The sequence below is a fragment of the Heterodontus francisci genome, chromosome 1 (assembly GCF_036365525.1).
Source record: "Heterodontus francisci isolate sHetFra1 chromosome 1, sHetFra1.hap1, whole genome shotgun sequence".
NCBI lineage: Eukaryota > Metazoa > Chordata > Chondrichthyes > Heterodontiformes > Heterodontidae > Heterodontus > Heterodontus francisci.
In genome coordinates this window covers 87,321,418-87,334,294 of record NC_090371.1, presented here as the reverse complement: position 1 = coordinate 87,334,294, position 12,877 = coordinate 87,321,418, and the positions used below count along the sequence as shown (strand labels likewise).

The 12,877-nt window shown below is 42.1% G+C and overlaps 1 protein-coding gene across 1 annotated transcript in view; it reads right to left on the bottom strand.

Annotated features, from left to right (window-relative positions):
* The window catches only part of LOC137370623 (protein unc-13 homolog B-like), a 783,931-nt gene that overhangs the window by 397,446 nt on the left and 373,608 nt on the right, over positions 1 to 12,877 (bottom strand). The gene's annotated exons all lie outside the window — the stretch shown is intronic.

Here is a 12,877-nt window from a genome sequence, read left to right as displayed (position 1 = left end):
CACCCAGGTCTCGCTGCATATTCCCCTCTTTCAGTTTATAGCCAGATAATAATTTGCCTTCTTGTTTTTGCCACCAAAGTGGATAACCTCACATTCATCCACATTATACTGCATCTGCCATGCATTTGCCCAAATCAGCCTGAAGCCTCTCTGCATCCTCCTCACAACTCACCCTCCCACCCAGTTTTGTGCCATCTGCAAATTTGGAGATATTGCATTTAATTCCCTCATCTAAATCATTAATATATATATTGTGAATAGCTGGGGTCCTAGCACCGATCCCTGCGGTACCCCACAGGCCACTGCCTGCCATTCTGAAAAAGACCCGTTTATTCCTAATCTTTGTTTCCTATCTGCCAACCAATTTTCTATCCATCTCAATACACTACCCCCAATCCCATGCGCTTTAATTTTACACACTAACCTCTTATGTGGGACTTTTTCGAAAGCCTTCTGAAAGTCCAAATAACCACATCCACTGGCTCCCCCTCATCAACTCTACTCGTTGCATCCTCGAAGAATTCTAGTAGATTTGTCAAGCATGATTTCCCTTTCATAAATCCATGCTGACTCTGTCCGATTCTACCACTGTTCCCCAAGTGCTCTGCTATAAAATCTTTGATAATGGACTCTAGCATTTTCCCCACTACCGACGACAGGCTGACTGGCCTATAATTCCCTGTTTTCTCTCTACCTCCCTTTTTAAATAGTGGGTTTACATTAGCTACCCTCCAATCTGTAGGAACTGTTCTAGAGTCTATAGAATCTTGGAAGATGACCACCAATGCATCCACTATTTCTAGGGCCACTTCCTTAAGTACTCTGGGATGTAGATTATCGGGCTCTGGGGATTTATCGGCCTTCAATCCCATCAATTTCCACAACACTATTTCTCTACGAATACTGATTTCCTCCAGTTCCTCCCTCTCACTAAACCCTGTGTTCCCCAACATTTCTGGTATGTCACATCGCATGAATTTTCTTTTCCGGCGGGTGCAGGGATGGTCAGTGAAAAGGGAAAAATAAGTATCAATATAAAGACAAGTAAAAGAAACATACTTTGTTTTTCTTGCATTCGGTGTAATCCTTTAATTGGCACCCCAGTATATTGAACAAATACACAATTACACAAATGATTAGTTGTGCTTATAATGTAACAGAGCATAAAAGTTGAAAGAATAGAAGAATTTTCACTGATATGTCGTCTTTCATGTCCTCAGAATATCCAACGGACTTCACAATCAATGAATTACTTCAAAGTAGAAATTATGTCAAAAATCACAGCAGCCTATTTTGACACAACAAGGTCCCACAAACAATGGACTTGATGTTACTGGTTGAGGGATAAATGTTGGTCAGACAGTGGAAGAATGCCCAGGTCTTCTTTGAATAGGGCATCCAATTCCCTTCTGAAAGTTACTACTGAATCTGTTTCCATCACCTTTTCAGACAGTGCACTCCAGATCATAACTTGCTGCATAAAAAAATTTCTCCTCACTCTCTCCCCACCATAGCACATTTTCCTATTATCATAAATCTTTAACCTCTGGTTACTGGCCCACTACCAGCAGAAACAATTTCTTCGTATTTACTCTATCGATGCATGTCATAAATTTGAACTTTTTTTTTTATACGCAGGGAGTTATGATGATCTGGAATGCACTGCCTGCCTGAGCTGGCAGTAGTGTCTGGGAGGTGTCCCAATCCGCGAGACCCTTGGGAAATCCAGGAGGGTTGACAGCAACTGGTCGGTCAAAGTTGTTTCAAAATTCTTTGCAAGTTAACCTTTATAATTTTCTGTAAGTACAGCAGGACCTTAGAGTATCAGACTCCAGTCTACTGATTTACCCTCTTGCAGGTTGCTTCTAAGAACATAAGTGATAGGAACAGGAGTAGACCATTAGGCCCTCAAGGCTGCTCTGCCATTCAATACTGGCTGATCTTCTGCCTACTCCCCATATCCCTTGATTCCCTGAGAGATCAAAAATCTATCGATCTCAGTCTTGAATATACTCAATGATGCAGCATCCACAACCCTCTGGGGTAGACAATTCCAAAGATTCACAACCCTTTGAATGAAGACATTTCTCTTCACCTCAATTCTAAATGATCCTTCTCTTATCCTGAAGCTGTGCCCCCATGTTCTCGATTCCCCAGCCAGGGGAAAGGACTTCTCGGTGTCTACCTTGTCCAGCCCTTCAGAATCTTGTATGTTTCAATGAGATCACTTTTCATTCTTCTAAACTCCAGAGAGTATAGGTCCAATTTAATCAACCTCTCATTATAAGACAACCCTCTCATTTCAGGAACCAATCAAGAGAACCATCACTGTACCACCGCCAATGAAAGTATATCCTTCCTTAGATATGGAGACGAAACCTGTGCACAGTACTTCAGGTGTGGTCTCACCAAAGTCATATATAATTGTCGCAAGAGTTCCTTATTCCTGTACTCCAATCCCCTTGCAACAAAGGCCAAAATGCCATTTTACTTCCTAATTGCTTGCTGTACCTGCATGCTAACTTTGTGTTCCTTGTACAAGCACACCCAAATCTCTCTGAATATCAACATTTAAATGTTACAGCCTTTTAAAAAACATTCTGCTTTTCTATTCTTTTGACCAAAGTGAATAACCTCACACTTCCCTCCATTATACTCCACCTGCCACCTTGTTGTCCACTCACTTAACCTGTCTATATCTCTCTGCAGTTTGTGATCTCCCTAAAACTTACATTTCCATCTAACTTTGTAAACCTCGATACATTAATCTCAGTCTCTTCATCTCAGTCATTAATATAGATCATAAATAGCTGAGGCCCCAGCACTGCTTCTTGCAGCACTCCACTAGTTACAGCCTGCCAACCTGAAAATGCCCAATTTATCCCTACTCTCTGCTTCCTGTCTGTTAACCAATCGTCCATCCCCCAATTCCATGAGCCCTTATCTTACACATTATCCTTTTGTGTGACACCTTACTGAATGTCTTTTGGAAATCCAAGCATACTACATCTACTGGTACCCCTTCATCTACCCAACTACTTACATCTTCAAAAAACCCTAATAAATTTATCAAACACAATTTCACTTTAGTAAAACTATGCTAACTCTGACTGATCATACTATGATTTTCTAAGTGCATTCTTAAGACTTCCTTAATAATAGATTCCAGCATTTCCCGATGACTGATGTCAGGCTAACCAGCCTCCAGTTCTCTGCTTTCTCTCACTCCTTTCTTGAATAGCGGCATTATATTTGCTAACTCCCAATCTGCTGGGACCATTATAGAATTTAGGGAATTTTGGAAAATCATAACCAGTGCATCCACTATCTTTGTAGCTACTTCTTTTAGAACCCTTGGATGTAGGCCATCAGGTCCAAGGAAATGTCAGCTTTTAGTCCATTAAGTTTCACAAATGTTTTTTCTCTGTTGATATTAATTAACTTAGGTTCCTCACTCTTATTAGCCCCATGGTTACCTTCTATTTCTGGTATGTAATTTGTGTCTATCGTGTGAAATATATATATATATATAATTTGTTCAACATCTCTGCCACTTCCTCAATCCCTATGATAATTTCTCCTGTCTCTGCCTCTAAGGGACCAATGTTTACTTGAGCTACTCTTCTCTTTTTTATATACTTGCAAAACCATTTACAAACTGTTTTTGCAGTCTTGGCTAATTTACTAACATTCTATTTTTTTCCCTTTTGATCAACTTATTGGTTTGTAAACCGTGGAGCGGAGTCAACTCCCTCTTGGCCCCTTTATTCCCTTCACCCACTTTACCCTGCCCATCACGTGAGACTAAGTCCTCTTAATTCAGGCTCAGGCTGGGTGTTTGTGGTATCAGCTTACAGGAGAGCCACACTCCACTTAATCCACCGGCTACAGTTAATGGCTTAGTACAAAGAGGAGGAAACTCAGTCCTTTCTTTAACTATCAATTTACTTTATTCATGTTGCTGTACAATGCAAGAATAAGGCTTATACACTTAGTTAGACAAAAGCATGCAACTCAAACTGAGTTATACAGTTAATAACAAAGCTAGCTAGAATTGATAAGCACACCCACTAGGTTCCTCTGACCTTTCCCTGACCTAGTCACAGAAAACAAAGGATAATACCCGAACAAATGGAGAGCTGACGCTGGCCAGGCATTCCGTTCTCTCTCTCTTTTAAGTCGTCGCCGCGTTGCTCAAGCAGGGCCTTCCACTTGCACGGTGGTTGTTCTCTGGAGTTTCTCGCTGGCTCTATGCCCAAAATTCTCTATTCTTATTCTCCTTCTTATCTCTCCAAAACTGAGCTGTTTCTTTCCAGTTGGTTTAAGCCTGCTCACTTCGTTCGTATCTTCTCCTAATTGGCCCAGGCCCAAAGACCCCGGTATCACAACGTGTCGAAATAAGGCTCTTTTCCTGTGATCGTTCCTTTGTCTTATCACATAAATTAATTAGTTTAAACTGGTTTTTACCAGCACAGGCCAGTGTCTGAGCTCCAGGTTACTACAGGTCACAAACAATCCAGCGGTTTGTAACTGATTCTCTATTTCTTGCAGCCCCTGGCCAACAGGTTACTCTTTGCTGGTGCCTAAACCCTCCCAATCCTCAGGCTTACTGCTATTCTTTGCAACATTATAAGCCTCTTCTTTTAATGTAATATTATCTTTAACTTCCCTAATAATCCACATATGAATCTTTCTTACTGAGTTTTTGTTTTTTTAATGGGATTTTTTTTGTAGAAATTTTGAATTGTTTCTTTTAAGTGTTTCCCAGCCAGATGTGCCGAGTGGATGATCCATCTCGGCCTCTGCCTGAGGCCCTCAGCATCGCAGATGCCAGGCTGCAGCCAATCTGATTCACTCCATGTGATATCAAGAAATGACTGGATACTGCAAAGGCTATGGGCCCTGACGACATTCCGGCAATACTACTGAAGACTTGCATTCCAGAACTAGCCGCGCTCCTAGCCAAGCTGTTCCAGTACAGCTACAACACTGGCATCTACCTGGCAATGTGGAAAATTGCCCAAGTATGTCCTGTTCACAAATAGCTGGACAAATCCAACCCGGCCAAATACCGCCCAAAAAGTCTACTCTCGATCATCAGCAAAGTGACGGAAGGGGTCGTCGATAGTGCTATCAAGCAGCACTTGCTCAGCAATAACATGTGCTGTGGATAAAGGGAAACCAGTGGACGTACTGTACTTAGATTTCCAGAAGGCATTATAGAAGGTGCCACATCAAAGGTTATTACGGAAAATAAAAGCTCATGGTGTAGGGGGTAACATATTTGCATGGATAGAAGATTGGCTAACTAAAACGAAACAGAGAGTCGGCCTAAATGGTTGACAAGAGTTAACAAGTGGTGTGCTGAAGGAATCACTGCTGGGGCCTCAACGCTTTACAATTTATATAAATGACTTGGATAAAGGGTCCGAAGGTATGGTTGCTAAATTTGCTGATGACAAAGATATGTAGGAAAGTAACTTGTGAAAAGGATATAAGGAGGCTCCAAAGGGGTATAGATAGGTTAAATGAGTGGGCAAAGATCTGGCAAATGGAGTATAATGTGAGAAAATGTGAAATTGTCCATTTTGGCAGGAAGATTAAAAAAGATGCATATTATCTAAATGGTGAGAGATTGCGGAGCTCTAACATGCAGAGGGATGTGGGTGTCCTGGTGCATGAATCACAAAAGGTTCATATGCAGTACAGCAAGTAATTAGGAAAGCTAATAGAATGTTATTGTTTATTGCGAGGGGAATTGAATACAAAAGGGAGGTTATGCTTCAGTTATACAGGGCATTGGTGAGACCACATCTGGAGTACTGTGTACAGTATTGGTCTCCTTATTTAAGGAAGGATGTAAATGCATTGGAAGCAGTACAGAGAAGGTTTACTAGAAATACATGGAATGAGCGGGTTGTCTTAAGAAAAGCTGGACAGGCTAGGCTTGTATCCACTGGTGATTAGGAGAGTAAGAGGCGACTTGATTGAAACATATAAGATCCTGACAGGTCTTGACAGGGTGGATGTTGAAAAGATGTTTCTCCTTTTGGGAGAATTTAGAACTAGGGGTCACTGTTTAAAAATAAGGGGTCGCCCATTTAAGACAGAGATCAGGAGAATATTTTTCTCTGAGGCAGTGGAAGCAGAGCCTTTAAATATTTTTAAGGCAGAGATGGATAGATTCTTGATAAACAAGTGGGGAGAGGGTGAAAAGTTATCAGGGGTAGGCAGGAATGTGGCGTTGAGATTACAATCGGATCAGCCATGACCTTATTGAATGGCGGAGCAGGCTCGAGGGGCCAAGTGGCCTACTCCTGCTCTTAATTCGTATGTTCATATGTTTGTATGTAATAACCTGCTCACTGACGCTCAGTTTGGATTCAACTCAGGCCACTCAACTCCTGACTGCATTACAGCCTTTGTCCAAACATGACAAAAGAGCTGAACTCCAGAGGTGACTGCCCTTAACACCAATGCAGCATTTTATCGAGTATGGCATCAAGGAGCCCTAGCAAAATTGGAGTCAATGGGAATCAGGGGGAAAACTCTCTGTTGGTTGGAGGCATACCTAGCACAAAGGAAGATGGCTGTGGTTGTTGGAGATCAATCATTTCAGTCCCAGGACATCACTGCAGAAGTTCCTCAGTGTAGTGTCCTAGGCTCAACCATCTTCAGCTGCTTCATCAATGACCTTCCCTCCATCATAAGGTCAGAAGTGGGAAGTCTGTTGATGATAGCACAATGTTCAGCACCATTCACAACTCCTCAGATACTGAAGCAGTCCGTGTAGAAATGCAGCAAGACCTGGATAAAATCCAGGATTGGGATGGAAAGTGGCAAGTAACATTTGCACCACACAGGTGGCAGGCAATTACCATCTCAAACAAGCGAGAATCAAACCATCTCCCCTTTACATTTAATGGCATTACCATTGCTGAATCCCCCACTATCAACATCCTGGGGGTTACCATTGACCAGAAACTGAAGTGGAGCAACCACATAAATACCGTGGCTATAACAGCAGGTCAGAGGCTAGGAATCCTGCGGCGAGTAATCAGCTCCTGACTCCCCAAAGCCTGTCCACCACAGGTCAGGAGTGTGATGGAATACTTTCCACTTGCCTGGATGGGTGCAGCTCCAACAACACTCAAGAAGCTCAACACCATCCAGGATAAAGCTGCCGTTTGATTGGCACCCCATCAACAAACATTCACTCCCTCTACCACCTCCACAGTGCGTGTACCACTACAATGACGCAACAAGGCTCCTTAGACACCACCTTCCAAACCCACGACCTCTACCACCTAGAAGGACAAGGACAGCAGATGCATGGGAACACCACCACCTGCAAGTTCCCTTCCAAGCCACACACCATCCTGACTTGGAACTATATCGCCGTTCCTTCACCATCTCTGGGTCAAAATCCTGGATCTCCCTTCCTAACAGCACTATTGGTGTTACAACCCCACATGGACTGCAGCGGTTCAAGAAGGCGGATCACCACCACCTTCTCAAGGGCAATTTGGGATGAGCAATAATTACTGTCCTCGGCAGCAATGCCAACCTCCCAGGAACGAATAAAAAAAAGGCCTTAGAGAGGGTGCAGAAGAAATTTACTAGAATAATACCAGGGATGCTAGACCTCAGTTATGTGGAGAGACTGGAGAAGCTGGGGCTATTCTCCTTAGAGCAGAGAAGTTAAGAGGAGATCTTATAGAAGGATTCAAAATAATAATTTGGTTTTAATAGAATAAATAAGGAGAAATAATGAGAAGCTGTTTCCTGTAGCAGAAGGATTACTAATCAGAGGACACAGATTTGAGGTGATTGGCAAAAGAATTTGACACAGTACAAGGAAAAATATTTTAACATGGTGAGTTGGAATGCATTGCCTGAAAGGGTGGAGGAAGCAGATTCAACAGTAATTTTCAAAAAGGAATTGGAGAAATACTTGAAGCGAAAACACTTAACAGAGTTAAGGGGAAAGAGCAGAGCAGTGGGACTAGTTGGATATCTCTACCAAGTGCGAGCACAGGCATAATGGGCCAACTGGCCTCCCTCTGATTCTGTGGAAGCCACTTCATACTGGTTCAGCTATGATTAGAACAACTCATTTTCAGTTAGATGAAATGAAATAAACATTGATGGCTGTTAATAATACAGTGGGTCTTTAAATAATAACCACACAAAAACAAGTCCATTAATTAAGATCTAAGTAGTACAGATATTGTAATTCATCACCACAGTTAGATCAAAACCTTGTACCTGTGTAAGTAAAAACACTGCAATTACTTCAAAGAAGCTTATGTAGCCAACACAATTATAAATTTGCAAAATAATTAAACAATTCTTAAGTCTTGATTTAAGTATTACATGCCATACAATTTTATGCAAATACCTGTTAGCCACAGATGACTGTCTGCTAAACGACACAAACAACCTGGTAAGTAAAAAATTGAAGCAGTGCAACCAAATTTTATATTATAGACCTGGGGGTAGCAGGGTAATGGAAGGCGTAAAAAAGCTAAGACATAACTGTTTGTGACAGATTTTATTTCTCAAGTTTTAAAAAGCTAGTCTCACTAATATAAAATTCAAGAGTGAACTTTTCACGCTAGCCCGCTAAAATTGTACGAGGGAACTGGGGCTTCACATCTCATCAAAGCAAGCCCTCCCAACCCCTGAACAACAAACAGCACACACACCTGCAGTAAAGGCCTGCTCGGGTCTGGAAAAAAAAACCCGACCCGAGCCCAAAGGAACCACATCGGACCCGAGCCCGACCCGGCCCGAGTCCTTCCATGTTTTCCCGCGCCCGACCTGACCCCGACCCGACCCCAGCCCAACCCAACCATAGTTCACTCACTGTACTTACCACTTTTGGATGGATGGAATAGAAGGAAGCTGCACTGCTGCAGCATGAGCGCGATGACGTCACAGAGACGCTCACACGCTCACTGCGCAGACTTAGAGTCTGTGGAGTACTGTGGGTGTCCGACCCGGCACGACCAGAGCCCGAAAGCCGGACCTGGAACAGCGACCCAAACCAGACACTTGTCGTCGGGTCCCATCGGGTTCGGGTTGGGTAGCAGGCCTTTAAACTGCAGTGCCCTCACTTTTTTTTTGGTGGGGGGTGGGGGGAGGTTCCTGTATTGTATACAATTTACGAACAGAACATAGATACACCAATTATCGCCTATGAGTGATGACTGCTGTGGGTCTTCCAGCACAACAGGGGACTATAGAAATAGCTTTTATTTTATCATGCATTTTTTTTAATCTCTTGAAGTTTTAAATGTCGACTTGGGTAAGGAGAAAAACAAGTAGAGATAAAGGATAAAAGGAATAAAATCAAGATCATGAAGTGGGAAAAAACAGGAAGCACATAATTAAATAGGTGAAGTAGACAAAACAAAAAGATAACACACAAGAAAAGTGTGTGGGCAAAAGATAGAAAATGAATGAGCAGAAAAGCAAGATGCAGGGAAAGCAGAGTATAAGGAAAAACAGAAAGGTAAGGATACCGAGAACTAAAGAATATGATTATGGGAGCATTGCCACAAATCACATAATAGAAGGAAAAATGCTTTGGCTCAAAACTACTTCAAAGTATAACATCTACAACACCATTACTATAGGTACTGCAGTGTTGATGGTACAGCTACGATGACAATGATGATGATGACAACTTATATTTACATAGCGCCTTTAATGTAATAAAACATCCCAAGGCGCTTCACAGGAGCATCATCACAAAATCATTACAGCACAGAAGGAAGCCATTCGGCCCATCGTGTCTGTGCTGGCTCTCCAAAAGAGCAATTTACCTAATGCCACTCCCCCACCTTCTCCCCATAGCCCTGCACATTCTTCCACTTCGGATAACAAAATTCCCTCTTGAATGCCTCGATTGCACCTGCCTCCATCACACTCTCAGGCAGTACATTCCAGATCCTAACCACTCGCTGAGTAAAAAGAATTTTCCTCATGTTGCCATTGCTTCTTTTGCCAATTACCTTAAATCCCTCTTGCTCTCAATCCCTCCACCAATGGGAACAGTTTTTTCCCATCTACCCCGTCTAGACGTCTCATGATTCTGAATACCTCTATCAAATCTCCTCTTAACTTTCTCTTCTCCAAAGCAAACAGCCCCAACTTCTCCAATCTATCCACGTAACTGAAGTTCCTCATCCCTGGAACCATTCTCGTGAACCCTTCCTGCACTCTCTCCAATGCCGTCACATCTTTCCTAAAGTGTGGCACCCAGAAAGGAACATAATACTCCAGTTGAGGCCGAACCAGTTCTATCCAAGTTTAACATAACTTCTTTGCTTTTGTACTCTATGCCCCTATTAATGAAGCCAAGGATGTTGTATGCTTTATTAACCGCGCTCTCTTCATAGCTTAAATGTTCCATCCCAGGCAACATCCTGGTGAATCGCCTCTGCACCCCCTCCAATGCAATCACATCCTTCCTCCAATGTGGCGACCAGAATTGCACACAGTACTCCAGCTGTGGCCTTACCAAAGTTCTGTACTACTCCAACATGACCTCCCTGCTTTTGTAATCTAAAGGCAAGTGTCCCATATGCCTTTTTCACCACCCTATTAACCTGCCCTTCTGCCTTCAGAGATCTATGGACAAACACGCCAAGGTCCCTTTGTTCCTCGCAACTTCCCAGTGTCAAGCCATTCATTGAATACTTCCATGTCACATTACTCCTTCCAAAGTGTATCACCTCACACTTTTCAGGGTTAAATTCCATCTGCCACTTTTCTGCCCATTTGACCATCCCGTCTATATCTTCCTGTAACCTGAGACACTCCACCTCACTGTTAACCACTCGGCCAATCTTTGGGTCATCCGTGAACTTACTGATCCTACCCCCCACATAGTCATCTATGTCGTTTATATAAATGACAAACAATAGGGGACCCAGCACAGATCCCTGTGGTACGCCACTGGACACTGGCTTCCAGTCACTAAAACAGCCATCTGTCATCGCTCTCTGTCTCCTACAGCTAAGCCAATTTTGAATCCACCTTATCAAGTTACCTTGTATCCCATGTGCATTTGCTTTCTTGATAAGTCTTCCATGTGGGACCTTGTCAAAGGCTTTGCTGAAATCCATGTAAACTACATCAACTGCACTACCCTCATCTACACACCTGGTCACATGCTCAAAAAATTCAATCAAATTTGTTAGACATGACCTCCCTCTGACAAAGCCATGCTGACTATTCCTAATCAAATTTTGCCTCTCCAAGTGGAGATAGATTCTCTCCTTCAGAATTTTCTCCAATAGTTTCCCTACCACTGATGTGAGACTCACTGGTCTATAGTTCCCTGGCTTATCTCTACAACCTTTCTTAAATAGTGGGACCACATAAGCTGTTCTCCAGTCCTCTGGCACCTCCCCCATGGCCAGAGAGGAATTAAAAATTAGGGTCAGAGCCCCTGCAATCTCCACCCTCGCCTCCCACAGCATCCTGGGACACAAATTGTCCGGACCTGGAGATTTGTCCACTTTTAAGCCTTCCAAATCCTCCAATATCTTGTCACTCCCGATGACAATTTGCTCAAGAACCTCACAGTCTCTCTCTCCAAGTTCCATATCAATATCCTCATTCTCTTGGGTGAAGACAGATGTGAAGTATTCATTCAACACCCTACCAATGTCCTCTGGCTCCACCCACAAATTTCCCCCTTGGTCCCTAATGGGTCCTACTCTTTCTCTGCTTATCCTCTTCCCATTGATATAGAATATCTTGGGATTTTCCCTACTTTTATCAGCCAGAGCTGGTAAAGGTTAGTAGTATAAATGTGAAGTAGATGCCCTTTCCATAATTGAATTACCACCTGAAGAAAGCTAATTTTTGAGTATGAAACCTTGTACACTTTATCCACGAGAAACATTGTGGGACATTGCTAGTTAAGCAACTGTATTTAAATTATCTTATTTCTAAAAAGGGACAGTTAATTATCAGAACATTCCCTCTACTATATTAATATTTAAAATATCATCTGTTATTCATTCACACAACACTGAAACTTTTCTTTCCCAATGGGAATGAACATGACATGGGTAAACTGCAATATTTTATTACATGTATACCAAAAATGTGTTACATTTTTCATGGTGATAAACACAGAATGCGTCAAACAATAACAACAAAGAGGCAATGCTTACTTTCTTATGCAAGCTTTATTTCCATTCATTTAATAAATACAGATTCAAGCAATATAATCTGTCTATTACTCATTATAAGATTTGCAACAAAAGACTTAACTCATCACCACACAGTTATATGGTCTACCTAACTATTGACAAAAGGCACTGTGCTAATGGTGTTCTGTGCAAGCCAATGCGGAAAACACTCAGCATCTACAGAAAGGAAACTGAGCATTTCCAGCATTTTCTGTTTTTAATTACAGATTTCCAGCATCTGGAGCATTTTACTTCACAATCTAATGCAATGCTCAAGCCTCTGTACGGACTAAATAAAATCAGAAAATATTAGAAATGCAAAGTAGATCAGTCAGCATCTAAAACATAACTAAAGCTCGTGTTGCAAGTGGGAACCCTCATCAGAACTGGCATAGACCAAAGGATGACACAGAAGTGGTGCGAAATAAAATGACAGAAGGGCAAAAGTTCAAATGTATAAATTACTCGGAAAGAGGCAACCAATGGATTTATAGTATAAACATGTTTTCATGCGCTGTAAAAAGGTAGAGTTATGTGTAAAAGATATTTCCAACAATTTCTGTTCTAATTTCAGACTTTAGCATTTTTAAAGTTCACTATGGTATGGAGCTGATTCAGTTTTGAAACTATACTCCCTCCCCATCCAAATATGGTTCAAAGGTACT